The sequence below is a fragment of the Rosa chinensis genome, chromosome 6 (genome assembly GCF_002994745.2).
Source record: "Rosa chinensis cultivar Old Blush chromosome 6, RchiOBHm-V2, whole genome shotgun sequence".
NCBI classification, from domain to species: Eukaryota; Viridiplantae; Streptophyta; class Magnoliopsida; order Rosales; family Rosaceae; genus Rosa; species Rosa chinensis.
The window spans coordinates 58,400,656-58,423,416 of NC_037093.1; the positions used below are offsets into that span (position 1 = coordinate 58,400,656).

Here is a 22,761-nt window from a genome sequence, read left to right on the forward strand (position 1 = left end):
AGACAGACAAAATTAATAATACGTACTCCAGTGATACCGGTCATTTTGTATTATGCAGCATGTTCTTATTATCAAGGAAATGTAAACTCAGTTTCTGCTCCAAAACTAGTGTGTGCAGTTGAAAAGCTTGAATTCTAGTTTCATACAACATAGGCCTTTTTTGCTGATATATAATTATATATATAAACAGAGAAAATTCAAACTTTGGTTATTATTTATTAGTATTTGGACCAACTGAAATGCAAACTCGTTTCTCTTCTAGTCTATTTCTAGGACACAAACAAGAGCAAGAGGTGCCAGAAGATGTCATCAGAGACAGAGAAAAGTCACAGATTCTGTTAGAATCTGTTGTAAACTTTAGTGATAAATCTTGACCAAGTAACACTAGAGATTTTCTGCACTTGCTTCTTTCAATTAGGAATCGTGGGGATCAAAACCGTAAAACAACCATCTCGCATTGAGCAAGTGGTTGTATATAGACAGATCATTATATAGCTAGGGATATCACCTCATGTTGCAACAATGTTTTTGACATAAACCCTTAAACATGATACTTTAGTCAACATTCAATTCTACAAGGCACAACTACCAATTTTTGGATGATGAAAATCTTACTATATGCGTGACTAACTAGTAGAGCATGTGCACCACTCGAAAGAGTCCTTGACGTCTTCCACTTGTTAATTATGATTAGATTCCAATTTTCCAGTAAACAATGCAGTCCTAGCCTCTAACTAAGCTGGAGATTCAACACACTATCAAAAGATCCAAAACCATAAGCCTTAACTATACTCAAGTATCCAACTCAAGAATTTGATACACATACATACGACTGAAATCTGTACTGCAAAATGGATTCTGGAGAAAAGCGTCTGAATGAGCTTGGTTATAAGCAAGAACTGAGGAGGGAGATGGTATACTTTTCTCATTGTTTATCCTTCTTTCCAATTTGGGTTTGAAGTACTAGCTAGAGTCTGATCCTTTTTCACTTTGGTTTATTTCTTTTTTATATGTAGACGCTGTTCAAGACACTGGCAATAACCTTTTCATGCATATCAGTATTTTCTGGTACACCTCTCTATGGCCAAAGCTTGCGCTATGCAGGTCCTGCGACCTTAATATGGGGTTGGGTAGCTGTCACATTCTTCACATGGTTTGTTGCAATCGCCATGGCTGAGATTTGCTCCTCTTTCCCTGTATGGATTACGTTGTTTGCTCGTCTTGCAAATTAAGTAGTTAATTCTTATCTGAACAATATTGAAAAATTTGCAGTACATAATGTATTGTTAATTTGTTATATCAATGGTAGATGGTAGACCAATTCTTTGCAAAAGTAGATCAGCTCCCTACAATAGGAGCCTCTATATATAGAGGATACAAGTACAATTTCTTTGAGTACAAGAAATCCTATTCTAATTAAGACTAGGAATCTAGAGTAATCTTCTCTTATTACAACAATGGAAAGTAATCATAATTTGGTAAGGCACACATAAATCGAATATTCTTCAACACTTATTCCTTAATATTATGATTTGGTATTTTAATTTCTGAACATCTTTACCACGTACAGACCACTGGTTCTCTTTACTTCTGGGCTTCCCATTTGGCTGGACCCAGGTGGGGTCCGTTTGCTTCGTGGTGCTGTGCTTGGCTTGAGACTATTGGCGTGATATCTGCAATAGGTGCTCAGGTACTGAAACCATTTTTGTCTTGATCGAATGCATGGATGCAGCACTTGAAAGGAGTGATACTAGTTTCAGTAGTTTGAATAATTTCTTGTATGATTTTTGTTTCTGCCCTTTTAGGCGTATTCTGCATCACAAGCATTGCAGATGATCATCCTTATAGCCACAGGAACAAACAAGGGTGGAGGCTATTTTGCATCAAAGGAAGTTTTTTTGTGCATGTATGTAGGTCTAATCCTCATATGGGCAGTACTAAACACATTTGCCCTACAAGTGATAGCATTTCTCAACATAATTTCCATATGGTGGCAGGTATATATGCTAGCTCTCTTCAACTATTCTGTTTAATTTCTTGCTACATTAATAATTGCTATAAAATTTTACTGCTTTCAGTCAATTACTATGCAGGTACTTGGTGGTTTGCTTGTGATTATAATGCTTCCTCTGGTGGCACAGACGACACAGTCAGCTTCTTATGTCTTCACACATTTTGAAACTTCTCCTGAGTTGACTGGGATATCTAGCATACCTTATGCAGTGATTTTATCAGTTCTTCTGAGCATCTACTCTCTATACGGTTTTGATGCTGCAGCTCATCTTACTGAGGAGACGAAAGGCGCAGATAGAACTGGTCCTATAGCCATTCTATCTAGTTTTGGGATTATATCAGTGCTTGGTTGGGCTTATTACATAGCTCTCACATTCAGCATTCGCGTATGCTCTTGAAATATTTGTTTCCTGATCACTAAAGGAACTGGTTTGTTAAACTCTTAAAAAAAGTTGATTATTAATGCAGGATGTAGACTATTTGTACAATGTAGACAATGAGACTGCTGGTGCACTTGTACCAGCACAGATAATATACGAAGCATTCTATGGGAGGTTTCATAATTCAAACGGAGCTGTGGCTTTCCTCTGTATCATCTGGGGTTCCTACTTCTTTTGTGGGTTGTCAGTTATCACCACAGCTGCCCGAGTAGTAAGAAACACCAAAACTCAATCTTAGCTCTAAGTTGTCATGAAAATGCCAATTACTGTTTGAGTTCAATTTCTAAGATTTTCCTAGCTAGGAACAAATGAAGCATTGTCACATCACTTGGGATGGTAGCATTACTCTAAATTTTATATTTATTTTGCTCCTAGGTTTAGGCTCTATCAAGGGATAATGGCATCCCCTTTTCACCAATTTGGAGGAAAGTGCATCCAAGAAGCAAGGTCCCAACAAATGCAGTGTGGCTCTGCGCAGCCATCGGTATCCTGCTAGGATTACCCATCTTGAAACTTGACTTGGTATTCACAGCCATCATTTCAGTTAGTACAATTGGTTGGGTGGGTGGTTATGCAGTACCTATTTTTGCTAGGCTGGTGATGGTTGAAGAGAAATTCAAAGCAGGACCCTTCTATTTGGGCAGAGGAAGCAGGCCAGTTTGCTTTGTGGCTTTTGTGTGGATATGTTATGCATGTTCTACCTTCTTATTGCCAACTTTCTATCCTCTTAGATGGAAAACTTTCAATTATGCACCAATTGCTCTTAGTGTTGTTTTGACACTGATAATGCTTTGGTGGGTTTTGGATGCAAGGAAATGGTTCAAAGGACCTGTGAGAAACATTGATTTACCAGAGAGAAACTATAAGAATCCTCTCATTCAGACAAATGACCAGAAGTAGCGAAGAAAGAGGTTCTACTCTAGCTCATCATGTTGTTTGATTTTCTTTAGGCTTGAACTGGATAAGTGCATTGTACATTCAATTGAAGAAGACTGCATGTTGTTGGGGATGAAAAGAGGAACAACTGCAATAGTGTAAATGTGTAAGCCATAACTAGTATTGCAGCCAACCAATTTGTCATCTCTAAATTACATGGATAAACTTGATGAGTATAAGGATTAGCCGAAAAGGTTGTCTTGTTAAAGCGCTCCAAATCTGTAAGAATAAAGCTCCCACCAAACCAACATTTTTATGCTTTTTCCATATGCTTTCACCACATATGAGTGTGCTCTTTCTTGTATATTTTCATAATCAAAAGACCATCGTGCATTAACCGAGACATTCTGAAGTAGCAATCAGCTTTAGACTACCTTTTCCTTGTGAAATTTCCCATGTACTCAAACCTGGTCAATCGGAGATATCATGTTTTCTTTTGTGATGAGTACTGTTACAAACTATGAAGTTTGGTTGAGAATATTACTCCAATGCATGGCTAAATATTACAAAGCTATAATAAATGAAGAAGGTGTTTCATTCATGAAAGTTGAACTAATTTCCTGTTTCTACTTGTTTCCATTTTGTTCATCAATGTTTCTTATATAGGTCCTTTGAACCATTTCCTTGCATCCACAGCCCACCAAAACATTACTAGTGCCAAAGCAACACCGACAGCAACTGGTGCATAGTTGAAATTTTTCCACCTAAGAGGGTAGGTAATTAACCGGCAATAGGAACACTGAACAGGTATAGCATATCCACAAGAAGGCCACCAAGCAAACCGGCCTGCTTGCTCTACCCAAGTAGAAGGGTCCTGGTTTGAAGTTCTCTTCAGCCATCACCAGCCTAGCAAATATCGGTACAGCATAGCCGCCCACCCAGCCGATTGTACTAATGGAAACAATGGCTGTGATTACTGCTTCAATTTTCAAGATAGGTAATCCAAGCAGCATACCAATGGTAGCACAAAGCCACACAGCATTTGTTGGAACCTTGTTCCTCGGGTTTACTTTCCTCCAGATTGGTGAAAATGGGATACATTTATCTCTTGATATGGCATAAACCTAGGTGTCAACAAATAGTGTTAATGTTTAGTTTCAGAAAATAATAGAGGAATGGTAAAAGGGTCAAAAGTTTCAGATTTTCTTACTACTCAAGCAGCACTAGTGACAACAGACAGCCCACAAAAGAAAAAGGAACCCCATATAATGCATAGAAATACCACAGCTCCAGTTGAATTCTGATACCTTCCATGGAATGCATCGTATATAATCTGTGAAAATAGTCTCATTGTTTGTACTATATAAATAGTCCAAATCCTGCATTAAGAATTATGCTCTAATGAGATAAACTAGTTATGTCCATTTAACTTGATGAAAAAGCAAAGAAGTTGCATTACCCTTATGCTGAAAGTGAGAGCTAAGTAATAAGCCCAACTAACCACTGATACAATCCCAATACTAGATAAAATAGCTATCGGACCTGTTCTATCTGCGCCTTTGGTCTCCTCTCTGAGATGAGCTGCAGCATCACAGCCGTATAGACAGTAGTTGCTCAGAAGCACTGATAAAATAACTGCATACGGTATACTAGATATTCCAGTTGACTCAGGAGATGTTTCGAAGTGAGTGAAGACATAAGAAGCTATTTATGTTGAAGTAGCCACCAAAGGAAGCATTATAATCACAACCATACCACCGAGTACCCGTATTTGAGGGAGAGAGGTCAGTTTTAAGCCTACTTGATATACTTGAATCAATAGTCTTGAGAAATGCTCTCTTAGCAGATAATTTGACATGTTACGTTGCTAGACTGTTAAAATCAGTCTGGTGACATCACATACCGGATATATGTGAAGAGAACACTAATCCTTTCGTTTACATGATGCAAATGTTAAAATGCAGAATAGAGATTATGTTGAGAATTCCTAGCAGACCTGCCACCATATGGAGATTATGTTGAGAATTGCTATCACTTGTAATGCAAAGGAGTTTAGTATTGCCCAAATGATGATTAGACCCAAATACATGCACAAAAACACACCCTTTGATGCAAAATAGCCTCCACCCTTGTTGTTCCCTGTGGCTATAAGAATGATCATCTGTAATGTTTGTGATCCGGAAAATGCCTGAATCGAAGAAAAGAAAATGAAAATCGTAACAGATATTAAATTACCATCATATGTTGATCATCAATTACCTAAAACTCATTGCTGTAATATTCATGCCAAACAGGAAGGAACTATAACTATTTATACTTATATAGACTATAGTGCTAGTACCTGAGCACCTATTGCAGATATCAAACCGATGGCTTCGAGCCAAGCACAGCACCATGAAGCAAATGGACCCCACCTGGGTCCAGCCAAATGAGCAGCCCAGAAATAAAGGGAACCTGTAGTCTGGTCAATGTTCAAAGCAACGACCAAGGTCAGCTTATAGACCCAAACTTTCAGAATTGAAAAATGAAGTTGAATTCACATTCCAAATTTTCAGATGGTAACTGTACAAGGGAAAAGCAAAGATGGTGATGCAATGCATATGCATACCGGGAAAGAAGAGAAAATCTCAGCCATGGCGATTCCGACAAACCATGTGAAAAATGTAACAACTAACCAACCCCATATCAATGTTGCAGGACCTGCATAACCCAAGCTTTGGCCATAGAGAGGTGTACCAGTGAACACTGACATGCATGAAAATGTTATTGCAAGTGTCTTGAACAGTGTTTGTAGAAAACCAAGTGGAAAGATTAGTTATTTGATACTAAAATGGAAATCATGGAGTTCTCAATATGGCAATATCGGTGAGGTCTGCACACCTAACCGTTGGGTCGATCTATTGCGTTACTGTGTCAAAGTTGAGATACTTACGAAAAAGAAAGTTCAGACGGTTTTCCAACGATGAAAAACTCCCTAGTAATCTAGTATGATGTATATGATGCATCTACTAAAACTTCCAGTGTGGAATTAATTCTATACTCTCTCAACCAAAATCTTGGATTACCATTTCCCTTCTCAATTCTTGCTTGTATCCAAGCTCATTGAGTCGCTTTTCTCCTGAATCCATTTCTAAAACCTGTTGATCCATTCTGAAGGACTCCTCTAAATTAGACCTGTATCAATATCTTGCAATGCTAATTATCAATGGAAAGAAAAGAAACTATTTTCCAGTGAATTTGTCCTGAAAATCACAATAATGAAGCAACTAATTATGCTGCAATGGGAATGAAATCTGCATATAACGTAGATATTGATTTATACGGGTGTATTAGATAATCAAAAGAGTTTACAGTAAAGTTAACAGATTACACTGAAGAATCTGAATCTCGGACTTATTTGATTCTCTCATGTATTTAGCTTGCTCATGAGTCATGACTTTTGCTCTTGTATTTCACCCTTGGCATATGTTCAGTTTTTGTCACTTATTCCTCGCCGGTTTTGGTTTTTCTTTCAAACCCTTTTTCTTGTATTTGATAGTCTTATATGGAGCATGCTCTTCTTATTGTCAAGGGAACATGCATCAAATTCTTCAAGGAAGCACTTTTGCTCACTAAGGCTTTTGTCGGAAGAGCTTTTGTTCATTTACATATTTTTAAATGTTTTCTATTATCTGAAAGTTATTTTGAAAGTACTACCAAAGAAAATCTGATTCTGCTGTGCTCATTCACCTTATTGGCTTAGTCATAGTAGTGATGTATATCATCCTTTAGGACCTTAGATACTCTATTGGCGAATTGTAAGACTCTTATGCGTGCATTTGATTACTGTGTGATTCGTCACATTCATCGGGAGAAGAACATAGTGGCTGATGGGCTTGCAAAGAGAAGCACTGACCAAGAATTAGGCATGTGCAGACTTGGCTTCACTTCATTGCACAAGCTGTGCTTGATGATGCTATGGGCTTTATGAGGCCAAGAGCTGCTGCTACAGTTAGTTTTTTATTTGGGTAAAAATCATAAATAGTACTTGAACTATACTTCAATTTTATCAATGGTACCTGAACTTCAATTTTGATCACAACTAATACCCGAACTTTTTGATTTCATTTTAAATGGTACCTAGAGCCACATTCGGTCACTATTCCGACTAAAAAGGATATGTGAGGCGATCATAATGATGATCTTTGGTGATTTCAATGGTTGCGATCATAGCGATGATTTTTTGGGTAATAGACTTTCCTTGAACTTTTTTTTTTATTTTTTATTTTTTTTTGGATTTGGCTTTTTTGGCCGGAATAGTGACCGAAAGTGGCTCTAGGTACCATTTAAAATGAAATCGAAAAGTTCAGGTACTGGTTGTGATTAAAATTGAAATTCAGGTATCATCGATAAAATAGAGGATAAGTTCAAGTACCATTTGTGATAATAACCCTTTTTATTTTTTCTTTCTTTTTGGACCTTGTGTCCCCCGTACCAAAACAAAAAATAGCGCATTTTTTTTCCTTTCCTCTTTCTTTGCTGAAATGGGGGATTTGTTCAAGTAAATCCAGAATATGTGTCTGGCCCAAACTCGAGGTTACTTGCTCTAGTTGAAATAAGGTTTATATTAGAGATATTCTCGGAGAATCTTAGGAGATATCCAATCAATGTACGATTATGTTTCCATGTACAACTCTATCTCTATGCTTGTAATCATCTATATAAAGAGGCCCTTATTATCAATGAAAGTACAACTCAATTCTCTCCCAATTCTGTTTTCCTTAAATATGTTATCAGCACGAAGCCCTAACCCTGAAACAAATAGCCAAACCCTGATTCAAGAAGCTAAAAACCTTGAATCCGAATACAAAATCTTGAAGCCTTTTCTGCCTCCACCTCACACCTTGAATAACTCGATCCCAGGAGTCCAGAACTGGTGGCCCCACCACAGGAATTGGCCGGAAACCTACCGAACCGGCCACCGGAAGCTCCATACAACTCGCAGCAAATATTCCACCGGTTTACCATCTTCCGGACCTCCAATTTCCACCAAATTTTGGTAGCAGAAGTCTCTTAAGCTAAAGATTCAGGAACCGGAAGAAAAAGCACAAAAATAGGCCTAAAAGTTGGTGAACCGGCCGACTAAATCTTCTACAGAAAACCGGCAGAAAAGAGAAGAAAAGGAAAAAAAAAAAGAGGAAAAGAAGGAAGCCCAAAAGCCCTGAAGCCCAGAGGCCCATTGACGCAGGCCCACTGATAAGGCCCACCGCCACGTCAGCTTCCAGACCCACTGCCACATCAGCATCAGACCCCACTGCCATATCAGCACCCAGGGACCCACTGCCGCGTCAGCGTCAGGACCCCACTGCCAAATCAGCAGCGGACCCAAAGCCATGTCAGTGACCTGTCAACTTTCTGGCGACTTTTCTGACAACTTTTCCGGTCAATTTTTCCAGCAACATTTTCCGGCCACCTATTTCAAGGTATTTTTTACTAAAAGTTCCCGTTTTTTGAGTTTTTATTCAATTTCTCTTCTTTTTCTCAGCGACTTGTAACATCCCTTCTTCTACCCCCCTTTCTTCATCATAGGGGAGACCAAATTAAGCAGAACTGTGGGGGTTCGTGCTCACTCCAAGCTTGGAGCTTGTAGAGTCCTCCAAACTTAGAGTTTGTTGAGATAAAACGATCGACCGCAAACATCATTGTTTTGATCTAATCCAACCCCTCTTGAAATCGAATTTTTTAGAAGCAACTACGCTCGGAAATTCCTAATTTCTTAGAAGCGACTACACTTAGAAATTTTATTTGTTTTAGTGGTAGCCTTTTTCGCTCCGAAACTAACCCTAATTTCTTGTTCTCTTTCAGGATGAGTAACCTGAACAAATTGGACTTTGCTCCATTGAGAACAACTGGCTCTGAATATCACAGGTGGGTTCGTGATGTCCGCCAACATCTCAAGGCTTATGAAATCCTGGATACGATTCTCGAGCCTAGCCAGGACGTGTTAACTGTTGAGCAAGCTCAAGCTTTGGAAGCAAATATAGCAGCCTTAGAGGCAAATAAGGCTAAAGTCATCATCCTAATGACTCGTCATATGGATGATTCACTCCAGTACGAGTGTATGAATGAATAAGACCCCAGAAGGCTATGGGTCTCACTCGAAGAAAGATTTGGCAATGTTCGTGACTCCTTGCTTCCTGACCTAGAAGTGAGATGGCATAGCCTCCGCTTCTGTGATTTCAAGTCAGTTCTTGACTACAACTCGGAAGCACTTCGTATTAAATCCTTAATGGAATTTTGTGGTAAAGAGATCACAGATGCGATGTTGATTAAGAAGACTCTCTCTACCTTCCCCGTCTCTACATTGATGGTTGCTAAGAACTATCGAATCGATGTTGTTGCAGGACGGATCACAAAGTTTCATGAGCTCATTGGAGCTATGAATGTCGCTGAAAAGCATGACAACATCCTTGTGAAGAACTATAATTCGAGATCCGTGCAAATAGAGCATATTCCGGAATCCAATTATAGTCGCGCCCCTAAGAGAAGGCGCCAAGAGCGAAACCCTAATCTTATGGATACTTTTGGACGTTCTGGTCCATATAATCGCTCTACTTGGGAAGGTAACCGCCAAAATAGGCGAACACAGAACCAAAGAGGTAAACGTGGAAAGAGAGAGAGAGGCAACCCCTCTGGCCATGTTGGTGGCTCCACCAACACTAAGAGCCATCTAAATGACGCTTTCAAAGCGCCTCAATCAATGGAGTTTGAGCAAAGAGATATATGTTCTCGATGTGGAGTGTCTGATCATTGGACACACATTTGTAGAGCTCATGAAGAACTAGTCACCCCCTACAAAGCATATTATGAAGCAAGAGAAGCTCACTATGTGGAACAAGAAGATCAAGAAGATGATCTAGAGTGAAGGGTTGAAGACTATAAATCTGGCTTAGATCAATTAATCGCCAATTCTGTTTAAGTCTTTATTTTTCCAAGAGATGTAATAGGCAATTGCCATATACTTTGTAGTAAATGTCAATGGCTTAGTCTTTCTTCAAAGTAGGCTCACCTAAAGTAAGTGTGATATCTAGGAAGGTTCTGAGATTAGTGGTACTTAAGCGAGCCTTGCTTCACCGACATCTCTTTACTCACTTGGTCACATTTATTTTGGAATTGCCGAAATAAGTTAGACGATTACCATTGTTTTACATTAGCTAGCATTTTGGATTAGATTTTCTTTGGTTAAAGAGACAATGATGTAACTCTGTTGGCTTATGAATAAAATTTCGAGTTCTTTTTATTATGACTCAATTTTGATTCTGAGCATATTACTTTTGTGACTACGATGGCTGGGTCATTAATATTAATTCAAGGACATGGAATAGCCCAAGTTCCCCCTGCCAAATGGCACCTTGATTACTGTCACAGAAACTCTCTACGATCTAAGGGCAAATCATACCATATGAATAGTCAACGGATTCCATGCGAAAACGCATGTAGAGAACGAAAATGAGTTCCTTTGCAATACCTCTAATGATTGCGAACAAAGGCGCATCTTAGAGAAGTTTATGTGTCTCTCTAGTGGACTCTATGTCACTATTTGAGCTATTAAATTCAATAAAGTTATGAGAGAATATCTCTTGGATTTAGACACATATTGGCTTTGTCACAACAGGATAGGTCATCCTAGTTATGATATGATGATCCATCTACTAAAGACTTCACATAGACATCCTTTCTCTCGAGCAACATGAAGCATGAATCAAAAGTTAATTCCTGGACTAAGTGTGACCAATGCTGCTGCCTAGGGCACCGCCTCCGTCCACCACCAGCCTAGGGCTGGTGCAGTCCCTATCCATAACGCCATGGATGGCATCCATCATGGTGATGGCACCCCAGGTGATGCTGCAATCACCAGCTTGCTTCAAAATAGAGTTTAAGACGCTCAAGCCTAACCAAAATTCTCATTGGTTGCTTCTAAAGCCGTTCGCTCGTTTTACAAAGCCCGTTCCTTAGGGAAATTAGGATTGAGACCGTCCTGTGCAAAGGATATGAAAATACTCATTATGTTCTTACATAGAATCTGTGGGGATTCTGTGGACTAGTTCAACCAACTTGCAGACGCTTAAATATCTCATGATGTTGGTTGACACACAAACACGCTGGTCACGTGTTGTGCCATTGTCCACTTATAAATGCTGCTTATGCTCCACTCCTAGCACATATCATATGACAACGGGTTCACTCCCCAGATCATCCTATTCAGTCAATTAGATTTGACTATGCTAGAGAGTTTACATCGAAAGACTTTCGATAGATATTGCAATGGGACTAATGTTGGACATCATATTTCCATGTACACACCCAAATGGTCTTGCGGAAACGACTACGATGGTAGTCCGGACATTGGTAATGCACACCAATCTCCTTATATCCGTTTGGGGTGATGCAATATCGCATGCAACTATGCTAATTCGTCTACGACCCACCGCCACTCAATGTACCTCTGCGTTACAGCTAGTGATTGGGTACAAGTATCGTCCTTACGCATATTTAAGTGAGCCATTTATGTGCCAATTGCGCCGCCACAGCGCTCTATGATGGGTCCTTACAGACGAATGGGCAACTACGTTGGATTTGAGACTCCAACAATCGTCCGCCACTTAATGCCCTTGCAAGGTGATCTCATTACCGCTAGATTTGCGGGTTGTCACTTTGACGAGATAGTCTTCCCGTCGTTAGGGGGAGATAAGAACACGGATGTTCAGCAGGAACGACAGGAATTGTCGTGGCCTGTCCCCACTATGTCTCATCTCGATCCCTGTTAAAGTGACGAGATCACACAAATATGCTGCAAACATGCCTGCAAGGAAGTACGTCCCTATGAGAGGACGTAGCGCCACCCTACACGGAGGTAGGCATGACGCTAACGCCAAAGAGAGTGGCACTCTGGCGTTATAGGTCATGGCCCTAACTAGGATGCGTGGGAGGCCTGTGGGTTCGAAGGACACTTTGGCATATCCCAATCCTTTGATCATCAAGACTCAAAATCCATCTCATGAGAATCTTCTAGGTTAGGGTAATCGTTGGGGGACGCCTCAACGTTAGAACATATTCATGAGAATATAGAGCTCTATGAAAATTACATTAGTGTACATGAAACGTGGGATAGAAACTCCATCATAATTGATGATGTAGTCACGCACTTCGTTGCACATGAGTTTGTTGAGTCTGATGATATCGAACCACACTCTTTTAATGAATGAATGCCAATGTAGAGAGATTTGGCCTAAATGGAAAGATGCGATCAAGGTTAAGTTGGATTCTCTAACGAAGATGAAGGTTTTCGAGCCAGTGATGCCAACACCACCTAACATAAAATCTATTGACTAATGGGTCTTCGTTAGAAAGCGTGATGAGAAAAAGAAATGGCAATCTCGCCTTATGGCGCAAGGTTTCTCACAAAACGCCCTAGAATCGACTACGATGAGACATATTCTCTCGTAATGGATGTCATTGCACTGCACTACCTTGTCAGTTTGGTAGTTTCTGAATAACTAAACATGCAGCTTACAAATGACTTCACTACATATCTATATGGGGATCTAGATACAGAATATACATGAAGGTTTATGGTGAACTTCATTTACCCAAGTCAAGTGGCTCTAGACCACGGAGCGCATTTACAATAAGGTTGGAATGCTCACTAAAGTGACTACTTGATTGGGAAAGGATATGCCCACGCGTTTCCATAACAAGTTTCATATTCAATTGCGGTTCATGTTGGACATGATCTTCATTAGAAGCCTTTAAAGAGTTAAGGGAAACTGCTGAACACTTGAAATCCGATTTTGAGATGAAGGCCGGATTATGGGAGAACACGATTATGTCTCGGTTTGAAACTTGAGCATTGTGTCGATAGATGCTTAAGCATTTTTACAAGGTCAAGCTTTCAAGCACCCCCATGATCGTCCATAGTCTTGATCTTGAAAATGATCTTCTTCATTGAAAGGATGATAATGAAAATGTGCTAGAGGCAGGAGTGTCTTACTTGAGTACAATAGGCGCATTATTGTACTTAGCTCAATGCACAAGACCGGACATCTCATTTGTCATGAACTTGTTAGCTAGATATAGCTCTGCACCCATGCGACACCATTGGATTTGTGTAAAAGATATCTTTTGATACTTGAGATGTATGATTGATATGGGTTTGTTCTATCCCTACAAAGAGATGATGGATTCGGACCCATCACACACCAGGAACGCCGCCAACACTGGCCTGCGTCCACTATCCCCATTCCAAAACGACATGTGTTTTGGAAGGTTTTGCTGATGTTGGGTATCTCTCTAACCCATACAAAGATCATTCCCAAAATGGTTAAGTGTTCACCATGGGTAAAGACCATGATATCTTGGAGGTCTACAGAAATAGACCCTAGTCACTGTATCTTTAAACAATGCAGAGATTATTGCTCTTCACAAAGTGGTTCGTGAATGTATATGGATTGGATCCATAATTACGCATGTTCGAACAATTGTGGTTTGAAGTCTACCACAGATGAGCCTACGAGCATTTAAGATAATGCTGCTTGTTTTGAATAAAGAAGCAAAGGCTACATCAAAAGCGACAACACCAAGCATAATCAGCAACAACAAACTCTCCTCAAGATCAAAGTGAACTAAGTTCGATCTGAGGACAGTGTGGCAGACTTGCTCACTAATTCATTGCCTAAATTCCACTTTCGAGAAACATGTTGGTAGCATCTTTTGCGAAAGTTAGCCGAACTCCCATGACCGTAGTCATCAGGGGGAGATGCAGACATCAGGGGAGATGTCTACATGTATGGTCTCGAAACGTGAATGGTGTGTTATGCTCTTTTTCCTCTTCAACCGAGGTTATTTTTGTCCCACAGGGTTTTTGTTACTCGGCAAGGTTATCAATGAGGCAACGAGAGGAGCACCACGTCTGGGCGACAAAAGGGGGAGTGTTCAAGTAAATCCAGAATATGTGTCTGGCCCAAACTTGAGTTTACTTGCTCTAATTGAAATAGGGTTTATATTAGAGATATTCTCGGAGAATCTTAGGACATATCTAATCAATGTACGATTATGTTTCCATGTACAACTCTATCTCTATGCTTGTAATCCTCTATATAAAGAGGCCCCTATTATCAATGAAAGTACGACTCAATTCTCTCCCAATTCTGTTTTCCTTAAACATGATTGATTTTTTTTTCTTACACAAAGGGACCGTAAAGGTATAAATGGCCAGGTCGACCCAAGAATGAAACGGAATAGGCCTGCTTAAGCTTCAAGCACTAAAGCCTTGTTGGGTTTTGGGTTTATTAGTACGTAGCATGCTGATCTAGTATAACAATGGGCGACTTGAAGTGTAGAAATAGTCTTGCATGCAATTAATTAATTCAAAAACTTAAGTAATTGCCTAATTGAAAAGAGCTTAATCAACTAAGACCTTCCCCTTGACAAAGTCAAAAAAAAAAAAAAAAAACTAAGACCTATGATAAAAAAATATAAAAAATAAATGTCGAATAATACTTTATGTCACTATCTTCTCTTAATTTCTACTTTCTAGGAATTAGAAAGCAAATTAATTGAACTGAAAATAGGTAATGCTTCTTTGACTCTGTCTGTGGGTGTGTGTTAGCGTGTGTGTGTGTGTGTATCAAGCTCAATCTCATCAGCGACTTATGATATATAGTTTCTTACTGGCTAGCTTGTTTGAAGAAGGAAAAGAAACGTCAGAAATTGGTTTTGCTGAACTTAAGCTAAGAGATGGCCTCATTGGTTCATATAGATTATAGATGGATTATATTGTAATTAAGGATCAACTGTAGATTTAAATGTAACGAGTTGACTATAATATTGCAGGCTTATACAGGCTTGCTCTGCTAAGGAGGTCCATTCCTTAGCTAAGGAACGGATTTCCATATTTTGACTATTTTTCGATCACATATTCATATCTTAACCGTTTAATTTTTAGATCATAATGTACAGATTATCTTTACAAATTTTCAACCAAATTGATGATTGTTAAGGCATCCAAAATGTAATTTACAATTATAAACACGAACGGTTTAGGTAAGACAAATTTGGTCCGTTCATTGATTTAATCAAGTTTGATACCTTAACGATCATCAATTTGGCTGAAAATTTTCAGAAGTGATCTATACATTAGGACCTAAAAACTAAACGGTTAAGATGTGAATATGTGATCGAAAAGTTGTTAAAATATGAAAATCCGTTCCTTAGCTAAGGAATGGACCTCCTTAACAGAGCAAGCCTGCAAGCTTATATATACATATAAAACATTTTAGTTGCAGATAATTTTTTTTTTAACGTGTTTTTTCAATTTTTTGTACAAATTAAGAGATTTGCATCAGGAGATAGAAGCCGGATACTCAATAATCATTACCAATTTATGTTATATATGTATGTGTTTCTACATATATTATATCAATCAAAGATCATTACCACAAATGGAAGAACAATTAAAACTTAATAAGCAAAAGGCTTTAATTAGCTCACAATCTTACAGTCTCGAGATTAACAATTAATTATACAATAAGGAATTAAACACCAGCTAAGACAGTTGCATAACTGCTACGCAACCCTAATACGGTTAAGTAGGTAGTTATATATATAACCATTTCTGAATGCTTTGGAGTTTTTAATCCAACGTCGAAATAATCAAAGAATTTGAAACTACAAAAAAAACTGGGTGATTGATGACGCAAACTACGCTCTTGAACTCCTAAACTCTTCCATTTAGGTTTTGTAAATTGTCACTAAAAATAAACAATATTTTAGGAAGTACCTAAAATAATATACCGTATTTAAAATCAAACCCGGACTTAGTCCCAATGATCATTGAGCCTATAATTTCTGGAAATGGCTGACTGCCGGCCACGCCATGACTTTGTTAATTAATTGCCTTACTAAAGTAATTGTATTAGATAATTTACTAATTAATATATAATTATCTAACTATAGTAAAGTGTTTTATAATTTTTGTGATGACTGATTCGGTCAGAGACTCAGAGGTTGATTAAAGAACAAGGGAAGACAAAGATAATTATAATAATTACCAAATCTAAGTAGAGGCCGGTACAGGCAACCTAGACTGAGTTTTAATCCTTGCGTGAGACACCATTACTCAGCACCATGTGAGAGTCGACACCAGCTGATGATCAGAGAAGACTACTGATCGATCCAGCAGACTTCTTCAACTGGAAGGGAAGGGAATCGCACCATTAAAACACAGAAGCCGTGAATATTATTTACTCGAGTTTTACTTCTCCCGAGGTGTCTCTAAGTAAGCTAGCTCTTTCCCAGTAGACAATGTCCTGGGGGAATGTATGGAGTCACTGCAATTCTGGAGCACCTGACACCTCTCTTGTGTTGATGCAAAGTATGTGTCAATTATATTGAAGGTTTAAATTTGACGGCTTGTCAGTTAATAACTTAACATAGGGAGAACTTTACTTTCGATTATATGTGAGTTACGTAGTGAAAATTACATATTAAGACCACTCATTCTCGCACGCTAACAGCTATATATATTATCAATTAGTAATTTGTATTAATTTGCTGCTTATTTTATCGATCAACTATTAAGTGAGACCATTTCATATGTAATTCGAGATTTGTGATAAATTAATAAGTTACAATAAGTCAGATTGTTTGACGAGTGAATTAGTATTGTAATTAGGGATAGATTGAAGGATGTAATATATTAGGAATCATAAGATCACCTAGAGTATTTAGGCCCACCTGAACGGCTAGCTAGATAATCTAGGGTTTCACCCGGTGGGAGAAGTTTAAGGAACGTAGCTAGGTTAGTTAAGATCAATTACAATGCACAAATTTCAATCTATTAACCTTTCGGCATTGATAATGTTAGCTAACTAAATATACAGATGGGAGGAAAGAATGGGAAATCTTTTCAGATCAGAAAGAAAAAACTAGCTAGTTGCATTTGGCATGTGTATGTTGGTAAAGCCGCCTGGAAGTTTGAGAAGTTAACAAGACCCTAACATAAATTGAGTAAAGTTTAGATCTTTATTAGCACAAATTTAGTACATTCTTGATAGTTGTTTATATAGTGGTTTGAGGCAGAACACACACATGCTTCTATATATTAAATCAAACCATAAAGTCAGTCACTGTCAAATAAATATAAATGAATCGAACACAAATTTTTGCGGGGATCAGAGTCACCTCCTTCCAAACAACTAGACGATCTGAAAATTATTCTATATACCGACGATACAAATAACTTAACATTCCATAATAACTATTATTAACAAACGCTAAAAAATTTCAGAATATATAGCTTCCATTCTTATCATAGGGTTATATAAATATGCTATAAGTGGATAGTGCCAACAAAAGATGTTCAATTGTTGGATCTAGTTTCATAAAATTTTCCATTTCGTTTGTCAACTCTACAAAATCAGCATGGATGGGGATATATCTTTTTTAGTCTATTATTTTTTGTAACAACCTTCACATATATTTCTTTGCATACAACCCTTCTACATTTAATTATAACTCAATTTCAAGTTGAGTTGACGTTTGACCTTCGTACCCATGTTCTGTTCAACAAAGATAGCAATATTTTACTTGAGAAATAAAAATATAAATGATTTTAATCACTTGCCTGATATCGCCTAGCCTCTTCAATACCACAACTGTGGAAACACAGATCGAAATTCTTAATCCGGGTCATGAACCATAGTTAGTAGTTACATCAATCCGATTTTTGAAGCAAAACTGAAGAAGGAAAAATAAAGAAATATAGTAATAACACATTTATATATATATATATATATATATATATATATATATATATATATATATACAGTAGTGTTCACCTAGTCAGTTGCTGACCAAAGAATTTATGCTCAATAACCCTTAGATTTACATCAAAGGGTGAAAAACAAAACTCCTCAACTTAATAATAATTCTCTCTGCCATTGGATTTACATTCAAGGATGGTTGAGCATTATTTTCTTGATCAATAATTGACCAGGTAAACATTTTCGTGTGTATATATATATATATATATATCTAAATGCAAGATCTCTTTCTAGCAGGACGGGAAAGATAAAAAAATTCCATTGCTGCAAAATGATGGCAGGTTAAAAAAAAAAAAGAGGAAAACCAACTGAATTCAGGTTCACCCACAGATTTTTTTACTTTTATTCTAATTTTATGATTGATAGATATAATATATTAATTGAGAAGCAGATCAGAGGAGATGATACCACAATAAGAATGATCATGATAACCAAAATGGTGCCTCTTCCTCAACCCAAATATGTTGGCTAATATCATATTTAGTTTGCCCACAGTTTGGTCCTGAAAGAACAAATAGTATTGTGTATACTACATGGAAATTAACATTTTTGTAGCAATCAAGTATGTTTGTTCCAAAATAATTACGTTTACATGCGGGTAAATTACACAATCGGCACTTCTTTTTTTTTTTTGAAAATGATATTGATTTCATCATATTCAATAGCCATAATTATGGGCTAGAGTCTAACATGCACTTGAATAGGAAACGGACAAATCCTGAACTCTACCAAGCAAATGCAAACTCTGTGTCTCATAGCTGGGGCAAACTCATATTCTAGCCTCCCATTAGCCAATCACGCAATTGTGGTACCAACGGAACTCTACTTCCTAGCAAACAAATAGGAGCCAACTCTTTGTCCATAAGCCGCTTGACAACCAATCTTATCCTAGATATATAATTACCAACTTCCAAAGCAGTCATGATCCGAAACGATTGATCATGCACCATATATCGACCTAAAAGTCCAAGAATGTCCACCTCTTAGACCAAACCCACCTTCATCACTAAGTGACCAAAGAGGGTGGCAAGATACCCTCCCTACTCGCCCACAACATGAAACCCATCAGCCTAAGGTTAGACCCAGGTTTAAAAGCCTAGGCCCAAACCTGAGCAAAGAGGACAATAGCCCTAGCACGTACTGGCCAGACTGTTGCTGTCGCTTTCCGTCCCTCCGGTGGCGGCCTGGTCCACCACACCATCAGATCCGGTAGAAACAATCCGAGCAGAGACCGCCGGCGATCCAAGCTGCGAACCTCTTGCTTCAGATCCCAGTGCAGCTGGCCAAAAATCTTCCCACAATCAAGACCGGCGAAGCGAGCCTCGTCCAAGCCGGCAGAGCACCACCTCCAATCCGCTTCTTTGCAGCCCCCAATGCGCAACATGTCCTCTACGATTGGAGCCCCCCTTGAAACAATCTCCACGCAGGACTGTAGCCCCACCGTGAAACGACGAGAAGCCTCGCCTCTACCAGATTCGATGGGAACCACTGCCGCCTCTCTCTACTCAGACTCTAGGGTTTCCAAAGTTGTTCTGTCTTCACTCGGTTCGTTTTTCTTCTTGATCACTTGATCAACTCATCATAAGGGTTGTTACACAATTGGCACATTGTTGTAGGTCTTCTCTCAAATAGGCAGATGATATCATGATATATATTTAATCTACTGTCACATTATCTCAAAAGAAAATTGAATGGCAATACTAATTGATTTATTTTTGGGCATATATTTGTTAATTTGTATGATACAAATTGCAATAGTTCAAGTAGTTAATTTAAAAATTATACTCCCTAATTTATAGTATACTCTAGTTTTTAGTATTATTAAAGGTGATCTGATGGTGTATTGTTTGTTTATATTTCAAACAAATACATTGTCCTATGTTAAAAAAAAAAAATTGTTCTTTTAGGTACTGAGTACTAACATATATAAGTTGGGGGTGTCCAAAACTTAACAGATGTAGTTTGGCCGGCCGTATGCATGGGCATGTAGCATCCTCACTACGTTGGTACCCAAAGCAGTTTAAGTATAGAACAAAAAATAAGAGCCTCAAATAAATAAATCTGTAATGTGTATCTAGTTCTTTTCTTTTTACCTAATGTATTTAGTTCTTTTTCTTTTTTTTGAACAATTAATGTATTTAGTTCTATAAATAGAAAGGCCCAAGGCTTCTATCTAGCAATATTTAACTTGTAATGCATGAATTTGAGTGCATGAAAATGAAGATAAGCTGTTTAATCAAGTTGTCAACTAAAATCAATGAAATGTCACAATGTTTTCTTAATTAAATCTCGATCTGCGACATTCAAACCTTTTAATTCAAGAGATCGATCTGCTGGATTTACTGGTTCACTTACATCGTCGGTACATAAAAAATGTTTCCTCAATTCAGTATTATATAAACATTGTATTTTATAAGTTGGTACCCGAACTAAACTATGCAACGTGGCTCAAGAATAAAGGGTTTAGGAACTAGCTCTGGACATGCCTGGCTAGCTAGCTAGGGCTCATATAAGATATTATGCATGCCCATAATGCAAAATTTGACAATGGTTTTTGGAAGTACTACAAGTACAGCAATGCCTTTATTCATTTTCAAAGCATCTGATCATGATCGACGATCAAGATCCATCTGTTGCCTCTAAACTGTACCCTAACATTCGGACAATTAGAATCAAATCAGAAGGTTTTTGATACAACAAGTGTAATATACAGCACATATGGTTGAAATCCAGATCATTAACCTGACTAAATAAACACAGTGTACATGCTAATCCAACTTCGTGTATCTATATTTGTCATGATTAAATATTTTGTTTATTTCTTTAATATTTTTTCATAGTAAGAAGCATTATAAACTAGTCAATCCCATATATGTGGGTACATCAATAATGGAGTTGACATTGTATTAAATTTAATGGCGATGATTGCTTTGTTTATAAAAGTCATCGCCTTGCCTTTCATAGCCCTCAAACTATGCCTACGAAACAGTGTATTTGTTTAATCATTGTAACCGCTCGTTATCAAAAGCACGTCCATGCGTGAAAGCCAAAGGGACCTTAAGGTCAAAATGATATACCCTAGTCGGCAGAGATTTATGTTGTAAGTAAAACAGGCCTAAAATATAAGATGATTGGTAATATATATGGGGAAGGAATTAATTAAAGAAATGGAAGAGGTAATATTGCACATGTAGGATATGCTATGTTGTCACCATAGGATCATGTGATTGGAATCTATTATCTGGCAGATGAATGAACTAGAGCTATTTGATTTGAAAAAATAGTTAATTTTCTTCAAGAGCCATGTTATATGTACTATATGCCCATGAAGGTAACATTCGACTTCGATATAAGTATTAGGCGGTACTTTGCAAATGCATCATTTAATCTTAATTTTATTTCTGTTAGAAAAACTTTTAATGTTTTCACTAATATAAGTACATGGCCTAACTGCCTATTAAATATTTGTGTGTGTGTGTGTGTATGTGTGTGTGTGTGTGTGTGAGTGTCTAGATATATAAATATATATATATATTTTTTTTTTTTTATTCAGAGCAAGGCTTCGCTTTGAAATTTCAGAGTGAGGTTAGAGTTTAGGGTCACTTTTTGGTCTCATATCCACATCTCGACCGTTCAGTTTTTAGCTACTAATGTATAGATCATCTATGCAAAATTTTAGCCAAATTGAGGATCCTTAAGGTATCTAATTCACTTAAACCAGTAGACGAACTGAATCTGTCTAACCTAAACCGTACTAGCTTTAAGGCAATTATTAATGCCTTAACGACTATCAATTTGGTTGAAATTTTGCAGAGATGATCTATACATTAGTAGCTAAAAACTGAACTGTCAAGATGTGGAAATGCGACTTAAAAGTGACCATAAACCCTAACCTCGCTCTGGATAGGATCTGTATGTATGTATGTGTGTGTATATGTATATATATATATATATAGTCTTTCTTGGCTAAGGACACCCTTACCTAAGTTTAGGTATGGATTTCCAGTTTTTGGCCACTTTTCAATTATATAGTCACATCTTAACTGTTCAGTTTTTAGGTCATAATGTATAGATCATCTCTGCAAAATTTCAACCAAATTAATGATCGTTAAGGCATTCAAAACTGCAAATTACAACAATGTACACGAATGGTTCAAGTTCGACAGATTCGGTTCGTTCGTGTAAATTGCAGTTTTGAATGCCTTAACGATCATCAATTTGACTGAAATTTTGCAGAGATGATCTATACATTAGGACCTAAAAACTGAATGGTTAAGATGTGAATATGTAATCGAAAAGTGGCCAAAAACTGGAAATCTGTTTCATAAGCTTAGGTAAGGATATCCTTACCTGAGAAATTTTGTATATATACATTTATACACGATATACAAAAACTTAGATCATGAAGAATTATTATGTGTAGCATTTCCTGATCATTTGTATAAATGCTTACAAAAACCTGGCCAGTGAGAGATGTTATAATTACTATATTGATAATAAATTTGGTACCAATAATTGTATTATAGATGTAAATTAACACATCAAGATCCAAATGGCAGCTAATATGGTAT

The 22,761-nt window shown here is 37.7% G+C and overlaps 2 pseudogenes; one reads left to right on the forward strand and one right to left on the reverse strand.

The window, feature by feature from the left end:
* The first annotated feature begins 554 nt into the window (after positions 1-554).
* LOC112174370 lies at positions 555-3,642 on the forward strand (annotated as a pseudogene).
* A 313-nt stretch (positions 3,643-3,955) lies between these two features.
* On the reverse strand, positions 3,956-5,234 carry LOC112171657 (annotated as a pseudogene).
* Positions 5,235-22,761: the final 17,527 nt, after the last annotated feature.